General features: G+C 35.0%; 1 long non-coding RNA gene across 1 annotated transcript; it reads left to right on the top strand.

Annotated features, from left to right (window-relative positions):
- Nucleotides 1–12,323: 12,323 nt before the first annotated feature.
- Nucleotides 12,324–14,024, top strand: LOC121240212. The gene is made up of 3 exons (XR_005935489.1): nt 12,324–13,390; nt 13,633–13,804; nt 13,925–14,024. It is a non-coding gene; the product is annotated as an uncharacterized LOC121240212 (long non-coding RNA).
- The last annotated feature ends 733 nt before the right edge of the window (nt 14,025–14,757 follow it).

Below are 14,757 nucleotides of genomic sequence, written 5' to 3'. Positions count from 1 at the left end.
ATCACATGATCAGTGCAAAATAATCTTGGTTGCATCAAACTTGCCAAAACAGAACCATCAGCATCTCTTATCACCACACCAACACTAATCTTGTTAAAGTCAGTTCTTACTTCCACATCCCAATTTATTTTCACCCAACGTGATGGAGGTGTTTCCCATTAGGTAGCAGGTAAAGGGTTCTGAGTTCCTGACCCTGTAGGATTTGATCTTGCATTACAGTAATCCTCAATAGCTTTAACTGCATTACCATAGATCACATAGGGAGATTGAAAAGAACCATCATGAATTAGTGTATTTCTCTAAACCAGATGAATCAAGCTAGGGTGGCAAATAACACAAGATCCTGACTTGATAATCTATCAAGCAGCTGCTCAAAAATATAGAAGAAACTGGGTGCTTGAATGTTTGCCTTTTGAATAGACTTGCAACACAGTAGCCATACATCCTTAGCAAAGGGAAATGTCCATAAAATATGGGCTAGTGTTTTATCTTCAAGCATGCAAATAGGATAACAAGAATCAATAATCACCTTCCTCTTACATAAATTAACTCGAGTGGGCAATGAATCTGTGCCTCTTCCTCTTACAAATTGTTGTTTGTAAGGACCAACACCTCTTCCATAACAACCCTTGTGCTCCATTAGTTGAAGATTCACCATTATCTCTTGCTTGGAGTTGTTTATGCAAGTGGTAAGCACTTATCACTGAGAAATGCCCAGAGACAATTGCTTTCCATATCAGTTTATCAGCAGTAGACAGAATACTAACAGGCAACTTTAGTATCTCTTTAACATCTTCCTCTTGAAAAATTGCTTGGAGTAGATACATATTCCACCATCTCATGTGAGGATCAATAAGATCAACTACCACTGCATTCTCATGAAGAGTAGACACAGGAGATTGAATCCTACATGAAGAGGCTCTATTCAACCATTTATCCTTCCATATTCTGATCTGGGTGCCATCACCCACTCTCCACATAAGGTTTTCCTCAACCAAATGAATAGAATGAAAAAGATTTCTCCATAAGTATGAGGGCCTTGGACCTAGACCAGCATGTGAAAGGGATCTGTGTGGGAAATATTTAGCTTTAAGTATCCTACTTGGCAATGAACCAGGAAACATTCTCAACCTCCATATCTGTTTTGCTAAAAAGGCTATATTAAAATTGTGTAGATCTTTAAGCCCCAAATCCCCACAAGATTTCCTTGCACATAAGGATTCCCAACTTGTCCAATGGATCTTTGTCTGATTTTCCATATGACCCCTCCTAGAATTTTGCAAAACATGAATGTAGTTTATAGTATAGTGTTTTTGGAAGTAAGAAAACACTCATATTATAGGTAGGCAATGTCTGCAATACTGCCTTAATAAGAATCTCTTTTCCTGCTTTTGAAAAAAACTTAATTTTCCAATTATCCAACCTTTTAATCACTCATTCAACTATACCATTAAAGGCCCTTGTTTTGGATTTCCCAACAATAGATGTAAGGCCTAAATACCTGTCTAGGTTAGTAGAAGCCTGTAAACTAGCGACCTCCATGATGTGTCTCTTTGTTACTGCCTTAGTATTTCTGTTGAAAAATAGGGAGGTTTTGTCTTTGTTAAGCTTTTGGCCAGATGCAGCTTCATTGTGATTCAAGTCGACCCACTCCTACATATTAGCTTGGCAAAATAAAAGGCTATCATTTGTAAAAAATAGATGATTCAATATGATTTGGCCTCGAGTAACTAGTACACCAGTCAAGCCTTTGTGTTGTTCTGCATCATATAGTTGAGAACTCAAGGCTTCAATACAAAGAATAAAAAGATATGGGGATAAATGATAACCTTTCCTAAAACCCCTTCCAAGTTTGAAGCAATGTTAAGGAACACTTCCCAAAACTGGTATGAAGAGTACCATGATATTATCAATGATCTGTCTACCATGCACAAAAGTACACTAGATTGGTGAAACGAGAAAAGGCATAATAGATTTCAATCTGTTAGTAAGCATCTTTGTAATGATTTTATAAAGGACATTGCATAAGCTTATGGGTCAATATTCATATACATTCTTTGAATTTTTGTACTTGGGAATTAAAACCAGATAGGTGTAATTGATGGTTTCAATATTTACACGAGTTGAGAAATGAAAGAATAGTATGACAAACCTCATTACCCACCACATCCCAATAGTCTTGATAGAAAGAGGCACTATATACATCTGGTCCAGGATCATTATATGGTCCCATTTGGAAAACTGTAGTCTTAACATCGTCTTATGTAAAAGCCTAAAGTAAATCTTCATCCATAGCAGAAGATACTTTAGGTGAAAGATCATGAAGACAAGCATCAATTTGAGAAGGATTCGAAGAAGTAAATAAATTCTTATATAAATGAGTAAAAGCAAGGCCAATCTAAGTTGAAGTACTGCACTGAACTCCATCTTCATCTTCCATTTGTACAATTTTGTTTCTTTTTTGTCTTTGGCTAGCACTCAAGTGAAAAAAATTAGTGTTTCTATCACCATTTTGTAACCAGTGAACTTTGGCCCTTTGTTTCCATTTTAAGTGCAAATTCTCTTGAAGTATGGAAATTTCTTTCTGCAACTTGTTGACTTCTGATACTAAGGCTGCTGTAAGATTATTCTAAATCCTTTCAAGTTGGCAAATTTTCTCCCTAAGATGCTTATTAGAAACTGGATCTTTTGAATTAGCCCATCGTCTAACAGATTTCATGCAACAAGTAAGCTTATCAGACAGAAAGGGCAGATTATCAGATACTCCACTAGATTGTAACCAAGCAATTTTAATAGCTGCACTATAATCCTCATAAGAAGCCCATTTGGCTTCAAGTCTACTAGGCCTCTTCAATGGACATGAAGAGCCATGGTTAATTGTTATGGTCATGAGAAGGAGTAATGATCAGAAGTAACAAAAGACAGTAGCTTTATATCAACCATGACAAATTCCTCACACCAAGTAGAAGATGCCACTGCCCTATCTAGTTTCTCCTTAGTGAAAGGAAGAATCTAATCTGTTATTAGACCATGTGAATTTTCCTTTAGAAAACCTTAGATTATCAAGTTAACAATCATCTAATACATCCTTAAAAAGAGCAATATGTTTCTTACTCCTTGCTGCACCCCCTTCTTATCACTATGAAATAGGATCTCATTGAAGTCACCAAGACAAAGCCACAAATCAGAATTCAAAGAGTTAAGATGCCTTAAAATGTTATATCACTCTACTCTTTTTTCCAGTAATGGGATGGCCATAAAAGCATGTGAGCATCAATGGAGGTTTTGGAGAAATGTTGTCAACCTAACAATTAATATGCCTTTGAGAATAACTTGGATTTCTACTGCACAATCAGACTTCCATAATAATGCTAACCCACCACCACAACCCAACCCCTCAACCAGAAACATATTAGTAAAACCAAACAAATGCTTCAAACAGTCCATCTTATTCTTACGTAATCTAGTTTCCATAAGAAATAAGATGTTTGGCTTTTCATCCTCAACCTTATGGTTAAGGTCATGATCTGTCCAAGGATTGTCAAGCCCTCGGCAGTTCCAACTTAAAAGCCTCATTTCTCTTGGCGAGGCTAAGAATCAACCTCCACCAATATTTTCATATTTCTTAGTTTCCTTTGGAACAACATTTTATCCTCAGTGCTATGGTTGCCAATAGGCAAGAACTTCCTCTTTCTAGTTGCCAAGTAAGTATCAGAATGAGCATTGGCTTTATTATTAGCATTCTAACCTTATTCTTCAGTTGATGCAATGAATGAGATGGACTAAAGAAACCTTTCTGTTCAAAGAGATCCACTAAACCAGTACCGACCCCATTATCAGTAATGGGGACTTCAACAGGAGACTCATCAATTGATGGAGAAGGAATATCATGTTGCAGTACAGGACCAATCTTGGAAGAGATGACAGTTGTTTCAGTTGCAGCAGTTACAATTGCAGAATTCATGATCACAGATGGGTAGCCAATTAGCATGTCTTCTACATCTTTCTTAGAATGCCCCATGTTATACACACCCCCAACTGTCTCAATATAGTCATTGCAGTTACCAAAAGGAGAAGAAGAAGATAACTTGATTTGTTGCATCAGAAGATGAAGATATTTTTGAAAATCCAGCAATGAATTTCCCCACCCCTCCTTTTGTAGCAGTAGATGAAGCATGCATCCATGTACCATATTGCATGGTAGAAGTAGCTTCTATCTTTTTCAAACAACCAACATTGCCATGCATAATAACACCACAAGAAAAGCAAAAACGTGGCAATCTCTCATACTTAAAAAGCACAAACACATGATGTTCTTTCAGTGATAACATAGTACCTCTTGCAAAGGGTTTGAAAAGGTCAATCTCAACAAGAATATGCATATATTGTCCCCAACCAGTTCCATGTTCATCAACCTCCACATGAATCATGTTCGCAATTATTCCACCAATTCTAGAAGCCACATTATAATTCATGCACACAAGAGGTAAATGATGTAGTTGCACCCAAAGATAAGCATGAGAGAATACTAATTCAGTGGGAGAAGTAAGTCCATCAAATAACATTAGACAAATCAGATTTTGATCAAAGAGCCATGGTTGACCATCCCATATTCTCTCCAGATCATGTTCAGAACAAAATTCCAAGAGAAACAGATTCATACCCACCTCAACAATACAAATAACTGCACCAACTTTCCAAACTTTAAGCATAGTTATCTTAAAGGCCTCATGATTGATTCTCCTTTCAGTCATGATCTTCCCCACAAGACAGAATTAGCCTTTCGTTAAAGTTTGTTCAACATCATTAACCAAGACTACAACACCCTCCTTTTCAATGGTTATAAGACTAAGTTTATTCCAATGCGAAATAAAGTCCTCAACCAAGACGAAGACAAAACAGAAAAAGTTGATAATTACAGACAAAACAAGTCACCTACCAGTCAAGACTAAAGGCATAGACTTTCTCCTCAAGAAGCTACCGAAAGAAACTTGAGAGAAAGCTTCCAGAATGTAACTGCATCCTTAGTTGCTGGACATGATACAAGAAATGGATTCCTCAACCAGAATAAGAAGTAAACTTGAAGGCTTATGTGAGGATAATGGAAAAAAGAAGATAGCAATTGAAGGAAAGAAAAAATAGAAAGAAGCTGCTGAATCAAAAAAGAAAAAGCAAATTAGGAATTGATGCTAAGGTCTATAAATAGATAGACCAAGTAAACTCTGCACAAACAGAACGAAACGAAGAGAAAAGAAGGAACTCAACGCCACCGGGAGTGTGTGGAAGAAAAATAAAAATAAACTAAAGTTCCACATCCATTTTGGCAGCTATTTTTATGTTCTAATAACACTGTAATTTTTATTTTTCTTTAGTTTCTTTTAAATATTGCTTTGATGTTTATTTACTTTTAATTTGGAGTTTATTTTCATGAACATATCTAGCTTAGTTTTCAACTAAGGTTAAGGATGAAACCTCATTGAAGATTACTAATATTATTTATGAGATTAATTTTTTCCTAATATCTATTGTTCTTGCTTCATATCAATTGAAAGAGACAAAGTTCTTAATATGAGTCCAATCATATTTTTCTCATGATTTAGAATAATCTTAACAAGTTGAGAGTTTGATCCATAATTTTTTTTTAAAATAAAGTCTTTTGTGATTTGTTTTAATTGATACAAGTGATTTTTTATTTTATCTTTGAGTGAAGAAGAACATACTTTAAATATTTTCTTTAAAAAAGAGCGAGTTTCAACAATGATATTTTTCATAATAACAAGATTGATTTCTAAATTATCATGTAGATGTTCAGGAAGAATCAATTATCATAAATATATTACTATGAATTAATGAGGTGGATTCCAAAACCTTAGTTCATACTCCATTAGTAGTTTATTTATTGTTTAGATTAATCTACCTATTTACAATTTATTTTAGTTCTTTTATTAGCTTATTAATTATTTATTTATTGCCTTAATTAATGGATTGTTTAGTACTTAATTTCTTATTTTCTTTTAGAACTCATCTTTTGAACTAGACTAGAGTTTATTTAGTTTATAATTGATTGGTTTCCTATGTTTTTACAAGTTCCTGTAAGTTCGACCTTGTTTTACTAAACTATACTTCGGTACGGTTCGTGCACTTACGAGTATAATTAAAATTTCATAATAGTTGTTCCCTAAATACTTCCTCATTCAAGTGGCCATGTAAAAATGCATTTGAAACATCTAGTCTATGAAGTGGCCAGTTGTAAGATATTGCCAAAGCAAGAATAGTTCTAATTCGTTGCTGGCTTCACTGCAAGACTAAAAGTTTTAGTAAATCAATATGTTTGTTGCTCAAACCCATTTACCACCAAGCGGGGCCTTGTATCTATCAATGGTACCACCAGCCTTAATTTCTTAACTTGTAAATCCATTTACAATGAATGACATTTTTGTGTCGAGGTCGAGGGTAGAATTCCCATGTTTGATTAGCCTATAAGGCTTCAAATTTAGTTGTCATGGCAAGAGTCCAATCTGTAGATATTGCAGGTTGAGAAAATGTGTGAGGTTCAATAGGTAGAGTAAAGGTCTAGAAGGAAACAAATGGATGCTTGGTACTATAAAACATTTGGTAATCAGGGTACTATTTGGACAAGAAATGCTAGATTGAGATCTAGTGGTCATAGGGTGAAGAGTAACTGGACTAGGGACTGTTATGGTTGTTTGATGGGAGAGAGTGGGGGCATGGTCATTGTGGCAACTATAGGTGAAGAGGGCAGCATCAGTGAAGTAATGATGTTGGTTGAGGGGGAAGTAGGTGGTGCTACAAAGTGATTAGATAAAGAGGTGACAATATTGTTGCTAGTAAAATAATGGGAGAAGTATGGGTTTGAGGGATTAAAGCATTTACCTTATCATGGGCTGGAAAGGTGCATTCATAAAAAATAACATGGTGAGAGATGTACACCCGATTGCACTATGGATCCAGACACCTATGACCCCTATGATTCAGGTTGTAGCCCAAACAAATGCACTACTTACTGCAAAAAGCTGAGTTTGTAAAAATTGTAAGGACTAAGTAAGACATAACATCAACAACCAAAGACTTAAAATTCTTTATAGTCTGGTGGCTTATGGAAAAAAGTGGTGTAAGGTGATTCAAGATTGAGGAGAGGAGTAGGCAATCTATTTATGTGGAACACAGTTGTCAAGAATGCATCAACCTGATATTTGTGAGAGAAACTTGAATATGCTAATAAGGCTAGCCCAATTTATGTGATGTGTCTATGTTTTCTTTCGGCAACCCGATTCTATTGAGCTGTATGAGGACATAACATTTGATGAAGGATTCCATGTGTGTCTAAGAACTTCTTGAACTGATGTGAGGTGAACTCACAACCTCCATCAGTTTGGAAAGACTTGACGGTGGTATTGAATTAATTTTTAACAAAGCACTTAAACATGAAAAAACATGAGAAAAATTCATATTTCGAGTCATTGGAAACAACCATGTAAACTTGGAGAAGTCATCAATAAAAATAACATAATGATTACAACCTCCAATAGATGAAATAGAAGATGACCAAACATCAGAATGAATGACTTCTAATGGACTAAAACTAACTCTTGAAGAACTATTAAAGGGCAAACATTTTATTTCTACAAGTTGACAAGGTTCACATACAAAGAAAGATATATTTTGTTAGGGCACTAAAAGTTGAAAGTGCCTTAGAACATGATCAGTTATAGGTCGGGCTAGATGTCCAACTCTGGGATGCCATAAAGACTTTGATGTTTTGACACCCATCATGTAGGTGAACCTCGTGTTATTGTTTTAGAAATGGCCTTCTAAGTGGATGGGGTATAGCCCATCCTCACTACGCCTGTGATGTAGTAGGTTCTTGGTCTTACAGTCCTTGATAGAAAAGTCAGATGAGTTCAAAAAAACAATAATTCACAATTTTTGGATGCTTAGAAGATTGACAGAAGCTTCAGGACAATGAAAAATATTATTTAATGTAAATAAGGGGGTTGGAGTATGAACTATGCTAGAACTAGAATGTAGTATAGGTAGAAAGGAATCATTACCAAGTGCAACTGACTCAGAACCTTGATATGGTTCCTGATTTGAGAGATTATCCAATCTGGTTATAATTTCAGTGTTTGCCCCATTGTCAACATACCATGCTTGGTCTTCTAAGTTTGAATTTTTGGTGGCAACCATGGCAGCTAATTACTTGGGAGGATGACGACCCTGTAAGCATGATCCATCCTATGAAAGCAATCCAAGGCTTAGTGATTTGTTCTATGACAAATTTGACATGGAACTCATGTAGGTATGGAAGATGAGTTGCTCGACTTGAAATTCTTATGTGGGGCTAATTGCTTTTTGTTCTTGTATTGCTAATATTTTTTAGATGAGTTAGAGTATTTAGACTTGGAATGGGGAGGGTGACTGTTAGGTCTATGAGAGTAGAGAGCAAGCCCATGGGTTTATTGGGAAGCATGCTTGTGCGGTTTGTAGCAATTCATAATTTAATTATTATGCTTGTAAGTCTTCAAATGTCAAGGGAGTATTGCGAGTAGCACCCTTTCATAAACTTCCATCAAAGTACTCTAGTATGAAGTCTTTTATCTTAGTGACATAAGAGGTGTGAGAAGGGTTGAGTCCACTGGTGATGTATGAGATGAGATCCTTATCATCTTCTGATTTCCTCACTGCTGCTAATTGAACAGTAGTGCCTTGGCTAAGGAAAGAAACTCTTGGCAAGAATTTGACTCTTGATGAAGACTCTATAATTGCCTTTTGAGATAGGCAATTTTTGAATGAGATTGAGAAGAAAATCTTGAGGTTAAGGATTGCCACACTTGCCTTGAAGTGTTAAGATCATACATAGTTGAAAGCACAACATTAGTAAGCGTGGAAATAATCCAACTGAGAAATTGTTGATCCTTCTTATTCTAGATGATATGATCTAGATTTATAGTCTGAAAATTAGGAAGGTTTCGTGGGCATGGCTCAGTTCCATCAACAATGCCCAAAACTCATGATTGCTTAAAACAAGAAAGAATTGTGATAGCCATAACAAGTAATTTGAACTATCGAGTTTAACGGACACCAATTGTGTGATGTTGGGAAAAGAAAAAGTGGTGGGAGAAGAGCTAGAATTAGCCATAATAATAAAGTGTAGACCTTTGGGGCTCGGATACCATGTAAGGGAAGAAATTTTCTACATCTTCATAATATGATCTGTACAAGTATATATAAAATCTATAGGCAGTAATTTCCTAATCTATACAAGATAACAAATCAACATTAAATACTATCTATTACAAATATTCAAATTGCTGCTATGATGGAGCTAATATCTTGGATTGTGTTGTTTGCACTATGCTGTGAACTTGAGACTTGAATGATGACTGATCTGCAATAGCTTGAACCATAAGCATATGATCAATAACAACTTGATTCTTGGACACCTTATTTACTCTTTCCATTTCATCTTTAACAGTGCTCCCCTCATACACAAGCACTTTCGCTTGTCTTGTGTGTGAGTTGTTGTTGCTCGTAGCGAAATGCGGGCACTCTTTGCTCGCCCTAGGATCTGAGCACTCTCCTCGTTATTTCATAAGATCAATTTTTCTTTTTTGAGTTTTAAATAATCTTTAGAAGGGGTGTCTTGCACATAGCTTGCACGTTCCCTCAAATCCTGTTGTTTACGGTTTTGCAATTTTAATAAGAGTAATGATACCCACACAACATATTTCACAACATATATTATAAAATAAGGATATTTTTGTAAAATAATGTTAGTTTTATAAGATATTTTATAAAAATATACTTTATTTTAAAATATTATTATATAAAATATTGTGAAAAGTTACGTGTGTTAAATCATTTTTCTTTCAATAACAAATAATTGTACAAGTTTCATATATAAAGAAATAAAAGGGAAGAGGAAAAAACATTGGAGAAGGTGAAGCTATGCAACGGCCACGTCTTATTGTACGGATGCGGGCCATATTCATGTGTAGGCCGCTTAATTGAAGGAATATCTGTCCCTTACGTGATAATTTCAAGGGGCCATGCTCAGGTACTGTCACTGTTCACATTAATGTGTACGTGAGATTGTGATGGAGTTTCCATTTTCTTTTTGCAGAGAGAGAGAGAGGGTGTCACAGAAGGGGTGATCATGCACGATTTCAATTCGTAATTCCAACAATTAAATAATATTCAAGCTGAATTTTACTGATTGCGAAAGAAGAAAACTTAGTGTGAATATTAATAGAAAACAAATAAATCGTGCTTGCTGATCTAATAAACAATATGTCATGTACTGATAGTTAGAATATTCTATTTTTTTATTCCCAAAGTAAATATTATAGCTTCCACAATAATTTTAATTTCTAATTTATATAAATATTGATTAATTAATTGTTTCGATGGGTCATGCTACATGCACGTTGTATACGGAAATTAACTAACACGCTAGCTTAAATGGAAACTCTTTCTTTTTAATGGTTTATTAAGGTGCCGTTTGGATAGTGAGTTGAGTTGAGTTGAGATGAGATGAAAATTAAAAGTTGAATAAAATATTATTTTAATATTATTATTTTGAGATTTGAAAAAGTTGAATTGTTTATTATATTTTATGTAAAAGTTAAAAAAATTGTAATGATTAAATGAGATAAGATCATGAAACACTTTTACTATCTAAACAGGGCGTAAGCATCAGAATATTGCTAAAACATGCAATATTAATCTTCGACCAATTAAGCTAAGTCATACATAGAAAGAAAATCCATAAGGTTTTGGCGTACGCGCGTACACCATCCTTATTAATTAACAGCATATATATTGTGATCATTTTGTTAACCAGAATGTTAATTTAGTGCAACTGGAGGCTCTAGCAACAGTAGTACTACTTGATAGAGAGCAAGCAGACTGCAAAATTGATCTTGGAATGAGACTCGGTACAAGTGATTACTCTTCCACTAATCAGTAACGATTTGCTACAAAGATTGAAGAAAGACCCCAATGCTCAAAGATGGAATGATGCATTCTCAAGTAATGTTAATTATAAATGCAAAAAGATTTAACAACAGTAACTCAAAAATTAATGTAATTTCATGTGATACGTTAGATCTACTTTACAATAAAAATAATTTTACTATCTGATTTATCACATCAAACTATATTAATAGTTTGCTTTTACGAAATTTATTTGTAACTAAAACTTTAATTCAGCTTTAAAAAATGAGCTCCTTGTGTGTCAGCTATGTGTGTGTGTCTATGTATGTGTGTGTTAGAAATGTTATAATGTAGACAAGCAGCAAACTAAAACTACCCTAATTCATGATTTCCAAAAAATAAAAATAAAAAAGGCAAAGAACACTCTCCTAGTTCTGTATTTCATACGCACTACAAGAAAACTGCTTATTTGTAGTCAATTATTTCCTACTAAAATGACTATTTTCTGTTAAAATGGGTTTGTTTTCATCGTATATAATCATTTTTATCGCAAATAATCCATCACAAATGCTTATTTTTCTTATAGTGCGGACACATGTAATTGGTACTATTCTATTTTCTAATTTATGGATTCCCTTTCTCAGATAAAGATCATTTTCTATGATGTCGTTTATTCATGACACCCACATAGTTAATTGATGAGTACCATGCACGCATGCATCAAACAGAAAAAAAAGGAACCTTCTCTATCTACCATTTTGATCAATTATCTTGCAGCTAATTAGTTGCATGTGAGTTTGAACTTGACCCACAAGTAGAGTTATGACCAGGCTGGTGGCCGATGAAAAGACCGGTAATTGTGGAACACAAAGAGGCTAGGTCATGTGCTATTAGTATGTCCAGTTGTTGGTGAAACCAGATCAAACCATATATCTTTGTGGCATGTGTACGTAATAAATTAAGTAAACTAATTACGTACATCAATGTTTCACACTATGATATTGAATTTAAAACATAGTTTAGAACTAGTAATTTATAAGAGATGTAGTTTTAATTCTGAAAAGAAAAAACTAAGTTGGAGATTGATCAGAAGAAGAAATATAATTGAAAAGAAAAGAAATTTGAAAAATAAAAAGAAAGTAAGTATATATGATCGAAAGCCCATAATAAACATAAGAGAATGCCCTTAATTACCTGATCATCGCCCCCACCACCCAAAGTACGACTCGCTAGGGTTTTGGCCGAAGATGGCGATGTTTAAACTGCGCCCATATTGGGGCAGTAAAGAACAGCTAAGCATCTACCAATATTAAAAATATAAAGATATATGGTATAAACTCATAAGACTGCCAATAAAACTTCGGCTCGGCCATGTTAATATATATATATATATCTCCCTCCTACTACAGTCACTAATCCCTCCATTGTTTTCGTCCCTAGCTATGAGCTGATCTCTCTCTCTCTCTCTCTCTCTCATCTCTCTCTGAGGACTTGAACCTAGAGACAGATCTCGGACTTATATGCTTATTTCTCCTCAGTATTCTGCTCATTTTTATTGCTTATATTTATTTGTTTCCCTTCCCCCATCCCATATGTATGTGTTTCTTTAATTGAACTCCATCGGGTTCTGCTTCTCACTTTTGTTTTTTTTTTTTTTTTTTTCCCTTCATTTTATTAACTTTTTTTCTCTGTTGGTCTCCTCTCTGTAATCTGGCATGGAAAGTTATAATACCAAATGGGTCTTCTTCCCTGAGCCCGAACCTTACTCCCTTCGCTTTTAAACTGTTGTTCTTGCGGGAATCTAATCGGAAAAATCTGATCAACATATGATTTCAAAGTTTTTATCTATTGGATATGGCTGGTAACATTAATTTTTTTCTTTGGGTTCAAAACATAATGAATAGGGTTTTGTTTTATTCCAAGAGGTCCTTATTCGATAATTGAAAGTTTTGTTTCTATGGTAGAGTTAGAAACTGTAGATTCTTCTCGGGGTACCCCTCAAGTAGTACTTTATGTTCCAGCCACTGGTAATCCGCCACCTCATCTTATGCCCGTGGCCTTGGGCTAAGTTGTACGTGAAATGTCATATTTTGTCCTTTTGTTTTCCTTTTTTTGCACTCTTTCTTGCTTTGTTTCTGCTTTTCATGACGAGGGTCTTCCTATGGAAATATTTTGGATGTACTTCTGCTTCTTTTCTTGATATAAAAGTCCACATTTTCGGTTAATTAGGCTTTGTGCATGATGATAGATTGACAGTCAGTTGTTTGCGGGTGTGGCATCTTCAAGATTCACATGGAAAAGCACGGTTGGTGATGCAAAATCTCTCTGCCAAAGCTCTTTGAAAGTGAGAATCTTGATGATGCTGCATCGGCAAGAAACGACTCTACAAAAGTGGATTTTCTCCCACCAATCAGATCGAGCTGCCATTCAACAGGTATATATATACATATATCTTTTGTTTTCATGCACTTTCTGTTTCTATCTGTTGCTGTCAGATTGGTTTCTTAATTTCTTTCTTTCTAGGCTTTTCTCTTCTTTTTCTTTTTTTTTTTTTTCCTGTTTTGTTTTTCATTAAAGCAATCTATCAATGGGTTTACAGTATGTATTTTATATGATCTTTTGCAAACTGCATAGAATCTTATAGACCATTCAAGGACCAGTGCTTATCTTTTGCAGACCTGTTAATATTCTTCTGCAAAAAATTTGTTATGGTGGGAAATAGTATCTTTTCAGGTGCTTCTTGTTGGAGATGGAGATGGGGTTTTATTATTTTATTGCTGGAAATTAAAGAGAAAGAGAATGTTGATGATGCTAGCTGCATGAGCTTTAAAATATATATTCTGGAAAGGTGATTTTTTGCTGTCCATTTTTTCGTTTTCTCGAGGGTTTCCATTTTAGATCCATCCTTGGATTCTTCAAATCTTCGATCGATATGAATGTTTCGTGGGTTTTCATGGCTCATATGCAGAAAGGCAAAGAAACAGTAACAGGTGGAATGTGGAACTAATTGCTTGAGTTGTCTACGAATGGATTGACAAATGTGAACAGAAACTGAGATGAAAGGTGAGCAAAAGGAAGCTTTCACGTTCGGTCTTTTTCTGGGGTTTGATAATCTCAGCGATCATCAATTATAGCATACTGAAATTTTGGTTTTTCCTTCCGATCATCTTTTTTTCTGCCCTGCTTGATTCCACATATACATATGGTATTTTAAGGACATTATCCCTGTCCCTGGCAATGCATATACATATGATAATTGAAAATTGTTGTCCCTGCCATTGTTGTCTTGCTTCAGCATTAATCACCCATTACTGATCTTGTTGGTGGACAAACCTAACGATCGAGAGACCTCTTGCAACTTGGACCCTCAATCTGGCCTGTACTATCTATCGCATATATACATACGCCTACATACATACACATACATATATATATATATATATATATAGAAATATTCGAGTCCATCTATTTATCACGTCTTCAATAATATCACCCAAAAAGTTGCACAAAAATGGCTTTATATTCTGCATATTCATCATGATATATAGTTATAATTGTCATTTCAAGATTATGGAGATCTGTGTGCATGATCTATCACTGTCCAAGCTAGGCCCTGGTTTACTTGCTATATATGGGGCTGCAGTAGGGTAGGGTAGAGAATCGAAGGAATCATACTGAGTGTACGGATCAATATGCGTATCTAAAGACCATGCATTATGAGTTGAAGTTTCTGTGATTTGCTTTTGGTTTTCTGTGATAATTAGTGACTCACTAAGATTGTGAGACCCATACACATTCTAC

This window comes from Juglans microcarpa x Juglans regia, chromosome 7S (assembly GCF_004785595.1).
Source record: "Juglans microcarpa x Juglans regia isolate MS1-56 chromosome 7S, Jm3101_v1.0, whole genome shotgun sequence".
NCBI lineage: Eukaryota > Viridiplantae > Streptophyta > Magnoliopsida > Fagales > Juglandaceae > Juglans > Juglans microcarpa x Juglans regia.
The sequence above is the reverse complement of the archived record's forward strand: the minus strand, read 5'-3'. Positions and strand labels throughout refer to the sequence as shown.